This window comes from Equus asinus, chromosome 6 (genome assembly GCF_041296235.1).
Source record: "Equus asinus isolate D_3611 breed Donkey chromosome 6, EquAss-T2T_v2, whole genome shotgun sequence".
Lineage (NCBI taxonomy): Eukaryota > Metazoa > Chordata > Mammalia > Perissodactyla > Equidae > Equus > Equus asinus.
The window spans coordinates 62,917,202-62,936,098 of record NC_091795.1 but is presented as its reverse complement, the minus strand read 5'-3'; the positions used below and the strand labels follow the sequence as shown (position 1 = coordinate 62,936,098).

At 49.8% G+C, this 18,897-nt stretch overlaps 1 long non-coding RNA gene across 1 annotated transcript; it reads right to left on the bottom strand.

The window, feature by feature from the left end:
• Window positions 1–6,862: 6,862 nt before the first annotated feature.
• On the bottom strand, window positions 6,863–17,183 carry LOC139045532 (uncharacterized). Its single transcript, XR_011504046.1, has 3 exons — window positions 16,687–17,183; window positions 16,222–16,360; window positions 6,863–11,247 (listed from the first exon to the last, which is right to left on the bottom strand). It is a non-coding gene; the product is annotated as an uncharacterized lncRNA (long non-coding RNA).
• Between the last annotated feature and the right edge of the window lie 1,714 nt (window positions 17,184–18,897).

Below are 18,897 nucleotides of genomic sequence, written 5' to 3'. Positions count from 1 at the left end.
TTGATGTTTGACTGGAATGACATTGAATTCCAGTTCTATTGAATGAATAGATTTGTTTAGGGGAAAATTTTCACTTTCACAAAATTGAGTCTTTCTATTCAAGTTAGAGTATATTTTTCCCATTTAAACAAAGCCTTGCTGTCCATGTACTTTTACAAATGCCACATTGGCTCTGTATTTCCTCCCTTAAGGGCTCATTTGCCAAAGATCCTGCAGACTCTTCCTTGCTGAGGGGGTAATGTGTTACCTCTTTCTTGGTGTTGAGGTGAATTCCTAGGTGCCTTAACTTAAACCAAAAGGCACTGGGACAAATGCCTCAAGGTGTATTGGCCTTGTGGCCTCCGACCTGGACTCTAGGTCCTGGAACCGCCCTCCTTCTGGATCCACACCACACTCAGGAAGGCAGTCTCTACTCCAATGCCAACTAAAGTAAAATTCCCCTCACTTTCACCCAATCAGCAGTGAGCGCCTCTATCTCAGGAAGAATGAGGGAAGATCAAGTCTCTGCCTTCAAGACACACGGTTGATGGTTAACTGGAGAGCACTTGCTGGTGACGATTCTCCCAGTTATAGCCCTACTCACACTTTTGTCAGGTGACCCCACTGCGGGGCCAGCTTCACCAGGGCAACCTGTGCAGTCACCCAGGGCCTGGTGCTTCGAGGGAGCCTGTGCTGACTTTAATGCTCTCCCATCACCGTCTTAGAATTCTTAGTACTTTTGGACCAGGGACCCCACATTTTCATTCTGTGCTGGGCTCCACAAGTTACATAGCTGGTTCTGCAGCCCTGCCACACTTGAAGGCTCAGAGACGGTAAGGAACAGCCCGAGTCACACTTGGGTCAGCTGACATTCAAGCACAGGCAAGTCTGGGTGCAAAGCTGGCCCTTCTGCAAGCTCTGTATCCAGCAGCAGGCAAGGCCTCACTTCCACCTGCAAACAGGCTTGGCTGATCAATGTTTAAAGGGACACATCACAGAGGACTCAATGCTTCCTTCCTCGGCTCATCCTCTCTGCTTGCCTCCTGGGGTCCAGGCTGTAGCAGCCCGCTTAGTGAATCCTCAGCAAACTTTGCTGGCTGTCTTCTGTCATCTGGACTACCTCAGGCACAGCCCTGCTCCATGTTTCCCGGGTTCAGAGCCCAGGAGTGAGTGAGCCACCTGCATTATCTCCCCAGACTTCTGCCTCTCTCCAGACCTCCTGGGAGCCTGGGCCGGCAGGAGAGACCACTTCCAGACATTAGGTCTCCTGGCCAGAGGAAGCCATCATGGTGGGAGAAGAGAAGGGCCCAAGCTCCTGGGCCTTAATCCGTGAGGGTTACTTAGCCGCCAAGCAGTGCAGTCAGGGAGGAGGGAGCGGTGGGGCTCCAGCCTGGAAAGCTAAGGCCGCATGTGCCTAGGAACCCTCAGCATCTCGCCTCCTTCAGTCCCTCAGCCCGGAGGATGAGGCCAGCTTGGGCTATAAAGGTGTCAGGGCACCACTGGGAGGGTAGTGGCTCAGAATTCCCCGTGAACATTCGCTTTTCTAGGAAGCCTTTCCTTCCGAGGCTTGCCCTCAAGGATTCTAGCAGCAAGAAAAGGATTCACGTGCAATTTCCTGACTGGAGAGGTAAAAGGAAAATGTTTAACTATTTATTTAACTCCATCCATTTATTTATACACTCGTTCCTTCATTAATTTAGCACTTACTGAATGCTTGTTTAGGGATCGGCTGTGTTAAGTGCTATGAGGACTGCTAAGAAATGTAAGACTGTTGGGAAATGGTGAGGCCTCCAAGAACTTCGAATCTAGACGTGGAGTCAGCACACAGGGAACAATCAGTGGACCAGAATACAGTCAAATGGAATGTGCAACCAGTGCTAGACTATGTGGCAGGACAGTGGGTGATGAAGCGCAGTTTGACTAATGTTTCCGGAGGGCGTGCTGTGTACCCAGCTGGGCTAAGTTCTAAGGGGGAGAAAGACAGGTGAGATGTGGTCCCTACACTGGAAACCCTCAGGTGTAGTTGGGGAGACACACATCAGTGGACAACTTTAATATGCACAGGGCGCTGTGGAAGCATGGAGAAGGGCCACTGACCCCAATCCAGTGAAATGATGCCTGAGCTGAGCCAGGTCAGCCATGCAAAGGAAGGCTGGAAGGATGATGTAGACATGGAGAACAGTTTAGAGAGATCCAATTGTCTAGTATGATTGGAAACAACAAGCAGGGAGTTCTCAGAAGCAGGGAGAGAGAAAATGAGGTTAGAGAGGCAAACAGAGATCAGGTCATGCAGAACCTCGTTAAGGAAAGCGACTTGATCTTGATTGATGGTGGAGGCCGGCAAAGATTTGTTAATAGATAACTTTCATGGCTGAGAGGAGGATGGACTTGAGAGGCACAAGGTTACAAGCAAGGAGACCAGTTATGGCGCAACAATAACAGTCACATGAAAAGTGATGGGGGCCTGCATCAGAGCAGTGGTAGTCAGGATGGAGAAGAGAGGACGGATTTTACTGTTCTCACAGCCTGGAATGCATTTTTCCTTTTTTTTTTTTTCTAACTTAGTTTACTCCCACACATCCTTCAGATCTCAGTTTCTCTGAGCTGAGGCGAGGGCAAGCTCTACCATGGCATAGCTCTGGGTACTTCCATGCATTGCTCTTCCCAGTTGTCATTCTAGACTTATTCCTGAGGTTATTTGCTTAATTGTCCAAGTTCCTCAGTAAGACTGTGTCTTAGCCCTTTCAGGCTGCTATAGCAAAAATACCATAGACTGGGCAGCTTAAACAACAGACATTTATTTCTCACAGTTCTGAAAGCTCGGAAGTCCAAGATCCAGGTGCCAGCAGATTTGGTGTCTTGTGAGGGCTCTCTTTCTGGTTCACAGACACCCTCATGACCTAATTACCTCCCAAAGGTCTCACCTCCTGTTACCATCACATTGGGGGTCAGGATTTCAACATAAGAATTTTAAAGGGACACATTCAGCCTGTAACAGACTGTAAGCTCCAAGGGGTGGAGACCATGTCTATCCTGTTCACTGCTGTATCGTCAGCCCTTACCCACAGTCTGGTACATAATAGGAGCTCAATAAATATTTCTGGAATGAACGGATGACAGATTTGACTGCTATTTGGAAGCTCTATAAGAATTGAGAGAACATCTATGTGGGTGAAAGAGCTGGTACAGACTTCATAAACAAGATATAAACACAGAAAAAGTTAAATAACAACACAACAATACAATAGAGATGACAAGGCAATATGTGGTACATGTCAGGTAGACAGTACAAATACTGTGTGTTAATGGAGGGAAAGCATATCAGCTATGATATTTTTGTCAGCAAGTAACAAAAACTGCAACTCAAATTGGCATTAACTGCAAGGGAATTTATTATCGCTCATAGCAGTGGTTTAGAGGAAGGGCAGGCCAATGGTGTTTGATACAGCAGTTCAAGAAGTCCTCTCCACCCTGCTCTGCCATCCTTGAGTGGGCTTCATCCTGGGGTTGGGTGGCAGGATGCCCACTGCAATTCCAGACATGGAACTATCCTGCTGACGAAGGAGAGACTGTCTCTTTCCCAGGAACTCCCCAGCAAGTTCTCCCATCATCTCACCAGCTGGAACTGTGTCACGTGCCCATTCCCAGACTGAGCACTGGCGAGGGAGTAGGATTTCTTTAAATTTTTTTTCCTTTTTCTCCCCAAAGCCCCCTGGTACATAGTTGTATATTTTCAGTTGTAGGTCCTTCTAGTTGTGGCATGTGGGACGCTGCCTCAGCATGGCCTTGATGAGCGGTGCCAGGTCCACGCCCAGGATCCGAGCCAGCGAAACCCTGGGCCGCAGAAGCGGAGAGCGCGGACTTAACCACTTGGCCACGAGGCCGGCCCCAGGAGTAGGATTTCTGTGACTGGCTGAGACCAACCACAATCCACTCCGGTAGCTGGGATGGGGTCGCTGTCCACTGAGTTAAAAAGGAGGAGCAGACATCCCATAGAAATCAGGATCTGTTAGACATGAATAAATGGGAAAATGGATGTTGGCTAAAACTCAAGTGTCCACCGCAGCCTGCTTCTTTGTATACCTAACATCTACTCACACTGTTCGTCCCACACAAAGAGCTCACTCCATGCCAAAATGCTCTAGAAAAGGCTTGATGGAGGAAGTAGGATTTAGCTGGGGTCTTTAAAGAAGGGTGGGACCTGTATAGGTAGAGAACCGGCAGTGAGACGTGGGGACCTGGAGGTGGGAGTCATCTAGGCTTGTGCACAGAAAATGCCCCTCCAAGAGCTACTGTTTCTGCCCGGGCAACTCTGTGTGATGGAAAGAGCTGGACTTTGGTGGCAAAAAGGCTTAGGTTCATATCTTGGCTCTGCTACTCAAGATTCTTAACCTCTTGGAATCTTGGTTTCCTCCTCAAGAAGTGGAACTGGAGGGTCGGCCTCCTGGAATGGGATCAGGATCACACCAGACTGTTTGGGACAGTACCTTGCACATAGAAAGTGCCCAATACGTGTTTTTCTCCTAGCTTCCTTCCTTGGAAAGGAAGGCTCTTCTAGAGAACACTCTGAGTTGCCAACAGTCCTTCTGCGAAATAGAGGCACCAGCCTGTGCTCGAACGCCAAGACCTGAAGCATGAGTTTTCATTCTCACTTGAGTCTCAGGTGAGTGGTGGGCCTCTTCCCTTCTTTATTTCTAGCCCTTGACCCCTTTTAACATAAACTGTGACTACAGAAATCCAGGTGAGAAACTGAGGGCCTTATGAAGAGCCACAGATGCAGAGATAGAAAGAAGGGTCCCTCTAAGGGCCTGACTGCCCAAGGGACAGCTGTGCTTCAGGATCCTTGGGGTCATCACAGACCATGCAGGAATCAGAGGATGCTGTGGACGGTCTTATCAGAGAACTGCACATATATACAAGATTATTGCATATATATTATGGTATATAACTTCAGTGAGTTCTGGGACACTCTAAAGTATCTCCTTAGACCCCAGAATAAGAAGCTCTGAATTAGTGGGTTTATTTGGGATGATGCAGGCCAGGTTTCTGCAGGCAAATGAACTGGCTTTGCACCACTATAGACCCACAGTGAGCCGCAGCTTCAGGATGGGCATGCCTGCTGCTGGCTCCTTCGTTTCTGGCTCCACACTCAGCCCCTGGCCTGGGCACAGTTCCGGGGATGAACCGTGCGCACGTGCAGACACTTGCGGAGGGTTTGGGTGATGATGCTGATGCTGACTTGAGAGAAATCAGCTCAACGTGTTTTGGATGACAGGTTCTTTGTCCTGAAGAGAGGATTACCTCCCTGAGAGCTCTTAAGAATCCAGGGAGAGAGAGACAAAGAAACAAAAAGACAGAGGTGCGGATACAGAGAGAAAGAATGGGACGGAGATTTAAAAAAAGAAAAACAGTCAGGAGAGCCGCCCCAGGCAGTGCAGCCATTGGTGGAGGCGGAGGAGGGGCTGCTAATTTGAGAGGGGTCTGGGAAGGGGTGGTGGGGGAGATTTAGGGCAGCAGTCTTTAAACCGTGTGCAGCACTTACATAAGGTTGAGAAAACATCAATTGTCCTCATCAAAGAATGGGGGAGGGGTGCTTTCCGGAGTTTACGAGAGGGCTGAAGCCTCCCAGCCTCCCGTCCTTTGGCGCCGCCTCTGCGGCCCCAGCCCCGCAGCCCCGCAGCCCCGCGGTCTGCAGAGGCCCCAGGACGCTCGCCGCCCTGCCCGGAGCCTTAGCTGGTGCGCGCGCTCCAGCGGCGGCACCTTAATGGAGCTGCCCTGGAGCCCAGCTCGATCGCTGCCTGCATTATTAATGCATTGTGTCATCTTTCCTTGCACTTGCTCTCAGCTGCTGAAATTTATAGAGCAGTATTATTAATTGAAGCAATTAGTGCTGGGGATATCAGCACAGCCACGTCAGAGGGCTGAGATGTGCACGGCAAGGATCTCTCCCTCTCTCTTTGTGCCCCCTTTCTCCCTCTCTCCTACACTCTTCCCTGTGTCTCCCTACTCCCACCTGTCTTGTTGCTACTCCGCCCCCACATTCCTCTCTGTTCTCTTCCACTTCTCTCTCAACATCCCCCCGAGAGACTCCAGCTACCCACTACCCTTCCCAGGCTGAAATCGTTCAGTCTCCGGCCATTCTCCCAGCATGGGAGACAGACAGATCGACAGAATGACAGTGTCACTGTGGCTGACTCTGCCTAGAGTCTCTGGCCTAGCTGAATTCGGATGGAAGACCATGCATCATGGTTCTTATCTTGGCTCAGAGACCCTGGTAAGAGTGGAGGGTGGCACGTAGAAAAAGGAGGGGCTCTCTACCTGTCAGATCCATCTATTCATTCATTTTTCCTCTGTGTGTACCCAGCCTTATGGTAGGTGGTGCTGGAAATAAGGAGGAGATAACAGAGCTCAGGCCCCTAGGACTGGAATTGTAGCCAGAGAAACCAGGCTGGCCCCGCAAACAATTAGAACAAAACAGGGCACAGCAGAGGGTCCCAAAGGAGTGGTCCCTCAGGGATTGCCCAGCTCCGTGGAGCAGCCCCTGTGGCTGAGGTAGTGAGAAGAAAGGCCCGGGGAAGCAAAGGGGCCCTGAGCGGTGAGAAAGGCAAGGTACCCAGGCTGCAGGAGGTGGGAGCAGAGGAGCCACAGCAGGAGAAAGGAAGGTGCAGGCTGGGCAGGTACAGACAGGGAGCCTGAGAGGAACTGGATGGCTCTCCAGCCCAGGAGATGCAAGCTCTCAGCCTAGCTGAGGTTGAGACCTAGAAGCAACTGGAAAACCTGGCCAGGGGCCAGGACACCAGGACATCAGGGCCCATGCCTCAGATCCTTTCATCAGGAATCAGAACCGACACCTGAGAGGCCACAGTCTCAGGTTCCCCATAAAATAAACAGATACCAGGATGGAAACACCCAGGATGAACAATCCCCCACTGCCCTCCCCACACTCCCTGCTCCCCTCCCAGCTCACGAGAACAGGTGCACCTTGTGTTACAGAAAGAGACCTCCTTGGAAGTCTGGGGCAAGTGGTCTGCTGGGGTACCTTAAATTTTAGTGGGAGTATGCTCTTAGTATTTAAACTTTTTTATTATGAAAATTTGCAAGCACACACAGAGAGAATAGAATAATGAACTCTCCTATTTCTTAGCTCAGCTTCAAAAATGATCACCTCATGGTCAATCTTCTTTTATCCATCTTCCACCAACTTTTTGTGGGGTGAAAGCATACACTTTAAAGCAGCATGCTCTTGGTTATTAAAAACACAAATGTACTCCCACCCCTCTGACAGATTTTCATATATGAGGCTTACCGTCACACATGGCTCAACGATGGGGATGCATTCTGCGAAATGCATCATTAGGCAATTTTGTCATTGTGCAAACATCATAGAGTGTACTTACACAAACCGAGATGGTATAGCCTACTACACACCTAAGCTATATGGTACTAACCTATGGGACCACCGTCGTATATGAGGTCCATCGTTGACTGAAACGTCATTATGTGGCACATGACTTATTTAAATGTGACAAAAAGATCTATCGTCTGTTAAACTCTCCCAATGTGCCCTAGCAGGGGTAGGGTGTTACTTGTTTACTCCTCCCAACAACTGGAGAAGTAGGGATAATTAAACAGGTGAGAGAAGGGTCACAGGTAGTAAATTACAGGGGCCCACAAAGTCCAAGGCCCCCCACCACACTGTTGCCCTCTGCTGCCCCCTATCTCCTTACCTTCAAGGGCACCCCTGGAGCGGCCAAAATGGGAAAAAAGATGAATAGTGTTTTGGGAGTGGGGGAGTGTTGACAGCTATGCTTGTGGTCTGACCTCAGTTTCCTGAGCTCTGTTTACTCCTTCCCTGGCCTGATGGTGCCCACTCCCCGCCTTCTAGGACCCTCATGCTGACCATTCTTACCCTACACTCGCATTGAAACCTGCTCCAAGGAAAGGGGCCCAGGGTAGTGAGTGAGTTATAGTATCGCCTACAGCAGGGCAACTCAAGAGACTTTCTGCAATGATGGAAATGTTCTCTTCTTCTGTGCTGTCCAATATGGCAGCCATAAGCCACATGTGGTTATTGGGCACTTGAAATGTGGCCCTATGTGGAAGGCGTTGAGTGCCAGGTAAAGAAGGCAGGACTTTGCCCTGTGGGTGGAAGGGAACTAGGGGAGGTATCTGAGCAAAGGAGTGTGTGATGGGAGCAGGGGAGCTTTAGGGTTTTATTTGCTTATTGTTTGATTGTTGCCATTGACTGATCACAGCCTTCCGGGTGATGGACTCTCATCTAAGCTCCTGCACGATCTCATCTAATTCTCATATATAGCCTTGAGGCTGATGTTTTATAGATGGAGGAACAGAAGCTCAGTGTTGGTAAGTGTCATGCAATTAGTGAGTGGCAAAGGAATTTGAATCCTAGTCTATCTTACTCCACAGCCTTGAAACCCTATGCCACGCTGGCTTTAAGTGAATTCAGCTGCTATCAGGATGTAAAAAAGGATCGGAATAGGAGGAGGGTGATGAAGTCTCCTACACTGGCCTCCAGAAACAGTGCTGGCACTCTAAGAGGACAAGTAAATCCTTGCTCATTTAAATTGATTTGAGTGAAGGTTCTGGAAAGGTTAATCCAAACCAGGCTCCCAGGAACTAAATCTGGCAATGGCCTCCGAGAAACCTATTTTCACCAGGCAGGCTGGGTATCCAAAGCTCTTACAGGCTTACACACCGTTTTCTGTCTATCAGAGCCACTAACAAGCTGAGCCGCTTAGCAGGGTTGTTCCAGAGGCTATGGCCAGGCCTAGGACTGCTGAAGGGGACAGGTGTGAAGCCTTGCTGTGTGAAGGTAGCATTTCCGCTGGCCCTGTCCTAGGGCGCTGCCTGTCCCCGGGGTTCTCTGCAGGGGTGCCTGAGCTAACCTCCCCAAGTGGGAAGAGGGGCCTGGACCAGGGGACTGTAGGACCCAAAGACAAGGTCAAACCCAGAGATACAGAGTTCAAGGGAGCAGGACCAAGAGGCTCCCGTCTCTGGAAGTCCCTTTAAGTACATTTGCCTTCTCACCCTGCTGTGCCAGGTTTAGCCCTGTGCCCTCAAGCAGAACTTCAGTTCCTCACACTCCCCAGGTCCTCTTTTCAGAACGCTTTCTGAAAAACTCATCTATCTTGAGATGTTAGGACATTAGATCCAATTTATTATAATCTTCTCTCCTGCTTCTCGGAAAATTACTTTCCATGGTGGAATTCCAAGCCCTTTAGGTTTGGAAGGATGGGCATTGAACTAAGATCTAACCTGCCTGTGGACAAGACCAGCGTGGCTGATATCAAAGCAATTTGGAGAGAGTCTATGAGAAAACAACGCCAACCAGGCATATCAAATCAGATGTGATAAGTCCTTCAGTCTGCAAATATTTCCTGAACACCTCCTGTGAGCCTCGTCGTGTGCCAGGAGCTGAGAAACAAACAGAGCAGTGACAGAGGCAGCCTAAGAGCATAGCAGCAGGGACAGGAGCTTTGGACTTGGTGACAGAAGACTTACCCGAGTTTGAATTCGAGCTCTACCACTGAGCTGTGTGATCTTAGACAAATTATTGTCTTCTCTGAGCCTCCTTTCTAGCTTTCTTTGATTTGGGAGACAAAGCTGAGTGGTTAAAAGCTTACGCAACAGACAGCCCTAGGTTTGAACCGTAGTTTTGGCCACTCATTAGTGGTGGGCCTTGGGAAAACTCCTTGATCTCTCTATGCCTCAGTTTCCTCATCCAGAAGATGGGGGCAGCAGTTCTCCCTTTCACGGTGGTTGTACGAATTAAAAATAACAATGCATATGCAATGCTTAGTATACTGCCTCAGACAGAATCTCAATATGTTAATTATTATAACATTAATCACTTGTTTCCCCAGGATAAGGTGTCAGATGAGGAGGAAGAGGGAATGCTGGGAAACTGGGAGATAGGTTTCAGAAATGAAGCTGGGTCAATGGGAGGATGAGACCCCAACAGGGGTGGCTGGGCTTGGGACCCAGGGAACCTACTCAGAGTCATTGTACAGTTGTGCACAAAGGTGCCTGGCTGAGGGGGCGAGTGGAGGTTGAAATCCAACCTAACGCCCACTCTCTGGACAAGCTTTGCCTGTGCTGGCTGCATCCTGCACGGGGTCAGGCAAGCAAGCAATAGGACGAGGCCTGTCCTGAGGGGTCAGGGCAGGTCAGCCTCTGGGACAGGCAGAGGCAGAAGGAGGAAGGAGTCCTGCAGATTAAGGAGTCTGGCGGCAGCAGCAGTTCCAGAACCAGGACCCAGCTGCATGGGACGGCAGGGCAGAGCATTGCGGGGCTGCTAGGAAACCAAGGTGGGCATTCGGGAGGGGCTACCCCAAACACAGTGGTCCGCAGACACAAAGCGAAGGACCTGATAATGGAATGGACTGCAAGGTCAGGCTAGGCCCAGGCACAAAGCTGACTCGATCCTGGTTCACAGAGAGTGAGCAATCAGGGCCTGAACTTGCTGGTGATGATGATGAAATGGGCAGCTGTTGACGCTGGAGGGGGCAGGCTGTGGGGACAGGGAGCCGGGCAGATCTATAAAAGCTTTTTTCCAAAACCCTTGGCAGTCTGATGCTCTCCACAATCTGTGAGGCTGGGGAGTAGGATTCACCTCTTTCAGGAGGGGTGACCTCCCAAATGGAACAGCCTTAGGAGATATTCCCTGCCCAGAAATATTGCCTTCATGGTTTTCTCTGCTCCTACTATTACTTAGTTGTATTTTTGGATAAAGTCAGAGGTCACAAGCTCAGATGCTATAGGAGTCAGGCAGTGGCATAAATGGCAGAAGGAAGCCAGGGGTAATGATAGGGAATGGTAGGGACTGTGGCAGCAAACCAGGGAGCAAATGTTTCCTTTAAGGAAGGTAGCAGTGGTGGGGCTCAGCCAACTCTGACCCAGTGGGAATGTGTGACCAGCACTTTCAGTTCTTCCAATTTTCCAAAAAAGCCAGAAATCTAAACTTTTATGTAAAATCTCCTGTTTTTTAAATATCAGCAGTTACGTTATTTTTTTTATTTTTTTTCTTACTAAGCTTGAGGTTATCATGATGCTCACCAAACCCACAACCACCTATGGGTCACACATGGCCTCTGGCTTGAGAGTTCCTCTTTTCACAATCCCCTGGAGATGCAGCGCCCTCTCATGTGCCATCACCAACATCTCCAGGAAGGGAGCGCCACTCCAATGCACTCTTGCTTTCTTGTCCCTGAGTTTCTCCTTCTTTCTTGTTCCAGAGGTTCTGGGCATCTAAAGAAGATGGGGAAGATGGGAGAAAGCACAGAAAGAAGAGGCATAATGCTGAGGAGGTGCTTCATTATTTGTCCCCCAGGACGTGCTGTGTGTCTGGTCTCCACCAGTCACAATCTGTAGACACAGGTTCTGGGAGATGGGAAGACAGCTCTGAGGCCAAGATGGTCCCATGGCTTTGTTCCACGTGCTGTGGGCTGGTCACAGCCTGAAGGGTCCATAGCTTCTCTCTGTGAGCCACCTCTCTCCTTTCCCCTCCCTTCCAAACCAGCTCTTCTGGCCTCTGTCACTCTGTGGTTGTTTTTATAAGACTCATCATACTGTGTGGGTTTTATTGGCCAGCTATTGCTTCTCACAACTCAACTCTGAACCTTTCAGTTGTGGTTTCCACCTTGAGCCGAGGGGGACTCCGAAGAAACAATTAATATATCCCTCCACCATCCCATGCTGGGGAGAGTGCCACACCACAAGGTGTGAGGGAGGGGTCTAGATATAAGATCTGGCTTCAAAATAATAAACAAATCCTGAGCATTATTACCTAGCAGAGAAATGCGAGGCTCAGAGGGACCTGAGTCCCTGCCAGAGATCATGGATGTAGTAAAGGAGGCGGGACTGACACCCAGGGCTTGGCCTTTGTTTTATTACACTTTCTGGTCAGGTTTACAGACTGCCTCCCAGAGGTGCTTCCCCCACCCCCCTCACTCCACCCCCACCTCCCACCCCCTGGACCTTTCAACTGGGAAGAGGGTTTGAGGCCAGACTGCAGGCCCTGTGCTAGGAGCTGTCTGGAGAATGCACAAGAAGTGCAAGAATAAGGCCCTTCAGTCTGCCTGGTGAGAGGATGGACATGGAATATCACAGAAGAGAACAAGAGAGTGTCCATTGTTCCTTCCTTCATTCTACAGGCATTGATTGGGCTCCTATTGTGTGGTCTGCACACAAACTGTCCCCAAGGGGCCTGTAACCCACCGGCGAGACAACACTTTGACCCCGCCACGTTAGAGCTGTAAGAGTCCTTTTGGATCATCTAATTATGGATAATCTGGAGTTTTCAGTCTCTCTCTACACAGTAGCATTTTAGAAGCCTGGTCCATTAATCAGATCAAGGTGGGTTCTCTGGTGGAAGAGGGTGGAGGAAAACCTCAGGCTCTGATCCACGTGGCTCCCCACCCTCCTAGCTCCCATCTATCAGAGCAGTCTCTGAGGAACCCTCCTGGGAAAACCAGTGTGAAAAATCACTAATCTGGTCCAATCCCTGAAATCCCAATTTCAGAAACTGAAACTCCAAGAGGTCAAATTACTTATCCAAGGTCACACAACCTGCACTTCCTAATTGCAAGCAGGTCTCTTTCCTCCTCCACGCTGTCATACAGTGGTATAAACACGAAGTCTCAAGAAAGGGAAAGGAGACGGTGGGGCTGCGGGGGAGCAGACAGAGCCCAGTGTAGGCTGCCAGGGTCAGGGAGGCAGGAAACTTGAGTGGGGGCCCTGAGGGTGGTTGAGAGGGGCAGGGGTCAAGCAGGTGTTAAATTCCAGAAGCCAGTAGATAAGCAGTGTGATGTCAGTGGAAAACTGGGATGGGGCTAGGATCAGGTTCGCTGTGGAGAGAAGGCCTGGGGCACAGGCTTCCCAGGTGGTAGAAGTGGAGGGCTGATTTTTTCCCTCCCAGTTCACCCAGTTGAATCTGCTGATGGGCCCCAAGTGGGTTTGCCTTGAGAAGCACAGTAGAAGCCTGGAAGCCCAGGCAGACAGGCCCACGAGTGAGTGGAAGAGGTGTATTAAGTAAGCCTTAGGACAGCAGCTGGCTTGCATTAAAAATGAATCAAGATGATGTTTGAATGAAAACAAGAATGGAGCGCTGGGGAAGAGGCGTTCTGAGGCCTACCAGAGGCACGGCCAGGGCGGGGCAAGACGCCAAAGCGAGGGCCACATCAGCCCCACGTATAAACCCACGGCATCCCGTGTCTATGTGAGTGAGACAGGAAATGTGGAGTTGGCTTTGGAGAATGGCCCTTCCTGAGGCCTTCTGGGAACCTTCCTTCTCTTATCCATAAAACAGGCAAAACAATCTCAACTCTACCTCATTCTCAGGGCTGCTGCAAGGAGCAAATGAAATAAAGTTGAGAACCATTGAAGGCTTTTACCACTACTGGGGTCAAAACTGAACAGGACTTCAGCGGTGTCAAATTATGTGAATTGGCCCTGGAAGGGGACTGGAGACAGGAGAGTGCCTGCTCCGACTAAAGAGGGTAAAGCCTCGTGCTGGCTGAATGGAATGCATCTGCCTGTCCCTAACCCGCACGCCCTGAACTGTTTGGCAGATAATTGCTCAAGGTCTGAGCCTCCCAATAGGATATATATTCTAAAAGACGCCTCAAGAACTGCCCTGTCCATTATGATAACCAATAGCCACGTGTGGCAATTTAAATTTAGATTTAAATTAATTAAAATTAAAAATTTAGTTCTTCAGTCACACTAGCCAAATTTCATGTGCTCAGTAGCGACATTTGGCCAGGGGCTACTGAATTGGACAGAACAGATACAGAACATTCTCATCCTCACAGCAAGTTCTGTGGGCCAGCACTGCTCTGGAACTATAATGGCGAATGATAGGTATTGGGGTGCAGGGTTTCTTCCCTGAGACTTCTACATACAATACACCATGGATTGGCTTCTTCTTCCACCTAAGTTCAAGGTTAAACCTGGATCCCTTGACTGCTTTTGCCACTTCCTTTAACCTCCGGGCTTTGATAGCTTACTACCTCCTAAGACTGAAACCACTACACCTGTCTTGCATCTGCTTATGACTAACGGTCCAGAGGGAGAGGGCAAAGGGCCCTTCCAAAGTTACCATGTCTTCCACTCTATTAGCGACTGAGAGCAGGAATTTCTGAATCCTTAGAGGGATGGCAAGCATGATAGAACCGAGGGAGATATTCTGGCAGTTAGGACCGAATGGTACCCCTCAAACAGCATGGTGGACGCCACCTGCTTCTATCAGGGAGGCAGGACAGCAAAGTTATTAGGAGCACATGCGTCCCGGGTTGGATCCCAGCTCCTCCACTTATTAGCTGTGTGGGGTTGGCTTTACATAATCTCTCTGAGCCTCCGTGTCTTCAGAGGTAAAATGGGAATGGTACTTACTTCAGAGGGCAGTGTGGAGATGGAGTTAATGGATGGCGGGCACCTAGAACAGTGGCTGGCATGGGGTAAGCGTGAGCTAGTAGTAGTGGGAGTAGCAGCAGTACTACTAGTATTAGATCCTTTGTATCGTGGCCTCAGTGGGGGTTGTGAATAAGGCGAGTTCACCACAGGCACCAACCTTGCTGCATACTCAGTACACTTGTCCTCCCCGGCCCTCCCCACAGACCCCCTAGATTTTTCCATCATGGTGCCTGGTGAACACTTGTTTGTTTTTTCAGTGTTAAGAGCTGGGCCCCATCACCAGGGGCTTGTCCTGCCTTTGCCTCACCAGAGAGCTGCCTTGGTTTTTCCAAAAGTGCGTCTCCAGCACCGTGAGTACCGCCTTGGCCAAGCAGTGAGCTGCCCAGCGGGTCCCAGAACTCCTTCGGGGAAGCAGCCCAGGCTCGTCCTTATGCAGGGCGGACAAGGACTGGCCCTGAAGGTCCAGCTGAGCCAAGACCAGTGCCTCCAGACAGTGGCACCCCAAAGGGAGAGCATCTGAAGCCAAAACCAAGTTGAGTCCATCACAGTCCCTCTCTCCAGAATTTGAATAAAGGAAGGCCCAAAGAATGGGCAGCTGGCTAGCAACAGAGGATGCAGTTGAAGGGTGAGAACACCAGAAAAGCCCAGGATTGTCAAGTGAGAGCTGAAGGGAAGAAGCTACAAAAATTCTGCGGGCAGTGCAAGCACTCCCCTGAGCCAGGTGTCCCTGGACTCTGGGCTGGGAGATGAGCTCTCTGGCAGGGGAGTAGAGCAGCACCTTCCACCCTTGCCTCCACACGCATGCTTCCTTGGCACTGGTCCGAAATGCTTCTTCCTCTGTGTTCACTACAAGCATGGAAGGGAATTGCACTAAGTATAAGCACAGAGGCTCCTTAAGCACCTTTAGAATGTGCTTGAACTTATGAAAAAATACAGCCACCATTAAAATAAACAATTTGTGGGTTGAAAATATTGGTGTAAACACAGCCCGGCTGCCCAGCGGCTCCTTTCTGATGGGCATCTGAGTCTCTGGGCCAGGACTGATCAGGTGGTCTGGTCCGAAGAAGACCCCTTTCTCCTCCTTGCTTCATGGTGCCCCTCTGTCAAAGAGAACTGGCTTCCCAGATAAAGAGGTCACGCTTCAGTCAAGGGTCTGCCAAGGTGATCTGATGAACTAATAAGAGAGCAGCTTTCACCGAAACAAACTCTTTGGCTGAAAACAGATGAGTCAACCCAGGTGGCAACGCTAAGGCTCTGAGCAAGTCTATTTACCCTTCTTGGCCTCGGTAACTTGTCTGTAGAAAAGGAGAAGGGAATTTGGAGTAAAGGGTCTCTCTGGCTCCTTGCTCTTTTCCCATTGATCCTGGGGACCCTCAAGACACATCTCCCTCTTTAGCCTCTCAGCCCTCGGCCTTCCTAGCGCGCTAATCTCCTACTAAACAAACCACAGCAATCCTTGTTTTTCTTGTTCTTCTCTCCCATTCCTTCCGCTGACATGACAAGGGTCTGGGTTGGGGGATCCTCGGCCGGGGTGTGGGGAAGAACAGTTAAGTGAGTGGGGCGGGCTGGCGGCCGAGCATTTGCTGTGCTCTCCGTTGTTATTTTCGACCTTCTGCTTACATGGAAGCCTGGGTGAGGCGGCCTGGCACACCGAACGTGCCTCTGTGAAAACTGAAAAGGGAAAATTAAAAAAACACATGCCTAACAACCACCACTTCCTAGTAAACCGACGCCTCCTCTGCTGCGAGAAGGAGCCTGGCCTGTTTCCGCGGGTGGAGGAGGGGAGGGACCGCATCAGGCCCTACCTACCTGCGGCCCTGGGAGCGCTGAGGCCATTTCCATCCAGGCTTCAGAAGTTTCCTTTTGTGGCATCACGGTGTTAAAAATATTCCTCCCCGAAGGCAACCGCGGCAGAGCAGATGTCCGTGACTGAGCACTTGGGAAGGAGCTATTAAAAGGAACGTAATTAGGTTGTCATCCTGGGGCCTCCGAGCCAGGCTTCCGAGCGCCATCTTTGTTGAAAGTTTTCCAGATGTCAAATATTTGCAGAACCCGATCTACCAAAAAGGCTGTTAATACCCAGTAGGACTGGGCTGCGAGCGGCAAAGGCAAAATGACACCGCAGGTCAAGGTGGCCTGAGGCCCTAAGACTCCTTTTTCTGTGTCCTTTCCCCATTTTGGGTCCCAGCCTGGCTCCCTAATTTCCTCTCCCTTCCTCCACACACCCCCTGGCATCACAGTTTGCTCTTAGGAAAGGCTCTGTCAGTCACTGACCCCTTAGCATGAACATAAGTAAGCCACTGAGCACCCCTCCCCTCTCCAGAAATGTGGGATTCGTGCCTGAGCTCTGTACACTTTAGGGAACAAAAGGCTCTGTCTCCTTTGGTAAAAGGGATGCCGGGCACTGGAGCCGAGGTGGGGGAGGGCCTGCCTAGTGACCCTGAAATTGCACTTCAGGCAGCCACCTACTCGGCTATGTTTGGAGCCAGCCCGATTCCAAGCTCCATTCTGCCTTGGAGGCATATCTGCTGTACTCACTCCCCTCCCTGCGGCTTGTGAGACCCTGCAGGCTCCTCTGTCCATCCATCTCTTTGGCCGTTCCTGTACCTATGCATGCGACATTTATTGAGAGTCCGTGGCAGGAACCATGCTGAGGGGTAAAGAAAGTGGTGAGCATCAGCAGCCAAGATCCTTGTCATCGTGGAGAGAGACAGCATAGATGGAGAAAGACATTCATTAGATAGTTACAGAAATAAATGTCAACAAAGGAGGAGGAAGTGCACGGTGCTGTGAGGACGTGTCAGGGAGGAAACTGACCTGTCAGGGAAGCCGAGGAAAGCCTCCCAGATGAAGTGACAACTGAGTGGAGCGCGCGTGTCCGTGTGTGTGTGTGTGTGTGTGTGTGTTGAGAGGGAGATTTCCTCCTTTTAACTGCAACAGCTTGTGCAAAGGCCCTGGCTAAGCCTGAGAGGAAATAGCACCATTTTCATGAGATCTTTCTTCTATCGGACTTTAGGAAACATCAAGGATTGTGGTTACAAAAAAAAAAAGGTAGGGGGAAGGATGGAGAATCTGAAACCAGTTTCTGAAACCCTCTGCAGTAGACAGACTCCTAATAGGCGGTTGAAAGATGGCTCTACAAACAAATCAGTCCAGGTTTTCTTTGATGACAAAGAGAGCTGGCCCTGGCCTCCTCCTCCTGAAGGCCTGCCTTGATATTCCGGCCTGCTTTTTACCTTTAGTGATATATCATGGTTATTTCCCTAAGTCAAGAAATACTATTTTATGATAGAATTGTTAACGGCTAATACTGCAGAGCAGAGAAAGCCCAGTTTCTCTCAATGAACCCGTTGTTTGGACATTCAGCTTGTTTCCAATGTTTTGCAATCCGAAGGAACTCTTCTGTGAAAGAACAAGCTTGTATATTGTCTTCGCCCAGTATAAATTTTGCTACAGATTAATAAAGTTGAGGGCCAGGTTTACTAAACATAAGTTTTCTTACCTGCAGGTCCTATACGCCGGGTTGGACGGCAGTGCTTTTCCCACACTGCGGAGGGAAGCTTGCTGGGTCCTCGGCCATCAACTGAGCGGGTTTGGAGGAAGGGCTAGGAGGACTCTCAGCAGGAAAGAACCTAAGCGCGCAGTGGCTACATGCTGGGGCATGGGAGATGGTCAGTGGGGCTCAGTCACAACTTCTTTCTCCACCTGTTCTTCCCCATCATAGTGAACCAAGTCTATGCAGGAGGAGGGCTCTGCCCTGATGCTCAGCATTCCACCTCACCTGTATAGACGAGCCTGAGAGTGGGAGGGGCTGGACCTCCAGCAGTAAGTTCTCTGCAGGAACTTTCTCTGGAAAGCTCACAGCCCCCAGAAGAAATGTAGAGCTGCCTGGAACACGTGTCAGAAGAGAGAGTCCCTGGAGGAGATAAGGCTGGGAAACGGGAGACCAATCTGTGGTCTACAGTTTGTTATAAATGTGTTGAGTAAATCATCTAATCTCTCTCGGCCTCTGTTTCTCCATCCATCACGTGGAGTTAATCCTCTTTTATCCCTACTTGACCAGGATCATGCAAAGATGCAGTAAATAACTACATCTACTTCAAATGAGCTAATCAACTTAAAAGTGTATGGAAACAGGCTGGCGGAAAAGAAACCAAGACTGAATAAGCCATAGAGCATAAGTGGGCTTTGCGTTTTGTTACTGTTGTATCTCCAGTGCCTAGAATTGTGTCTAGCACATGACAGGCACCCAGTACATATTCGTAAAATGAACGGATGAACACATACGCATCTACTCCATCCCGGACACCATGCTAGATGCTTCATAGGCATCATCCCGCTTAGCCCTCACAAACAGCTCTTTATATAAAATACTCCCATTTTGCAGATATGGAAGCTGAGGCTCAGACTGGTTAAGTACCTTCCAAGCATCGCACAGTTAGTATTTGATAGGATTTAAATTTGAATCTAAGTTCTTCTGATGCC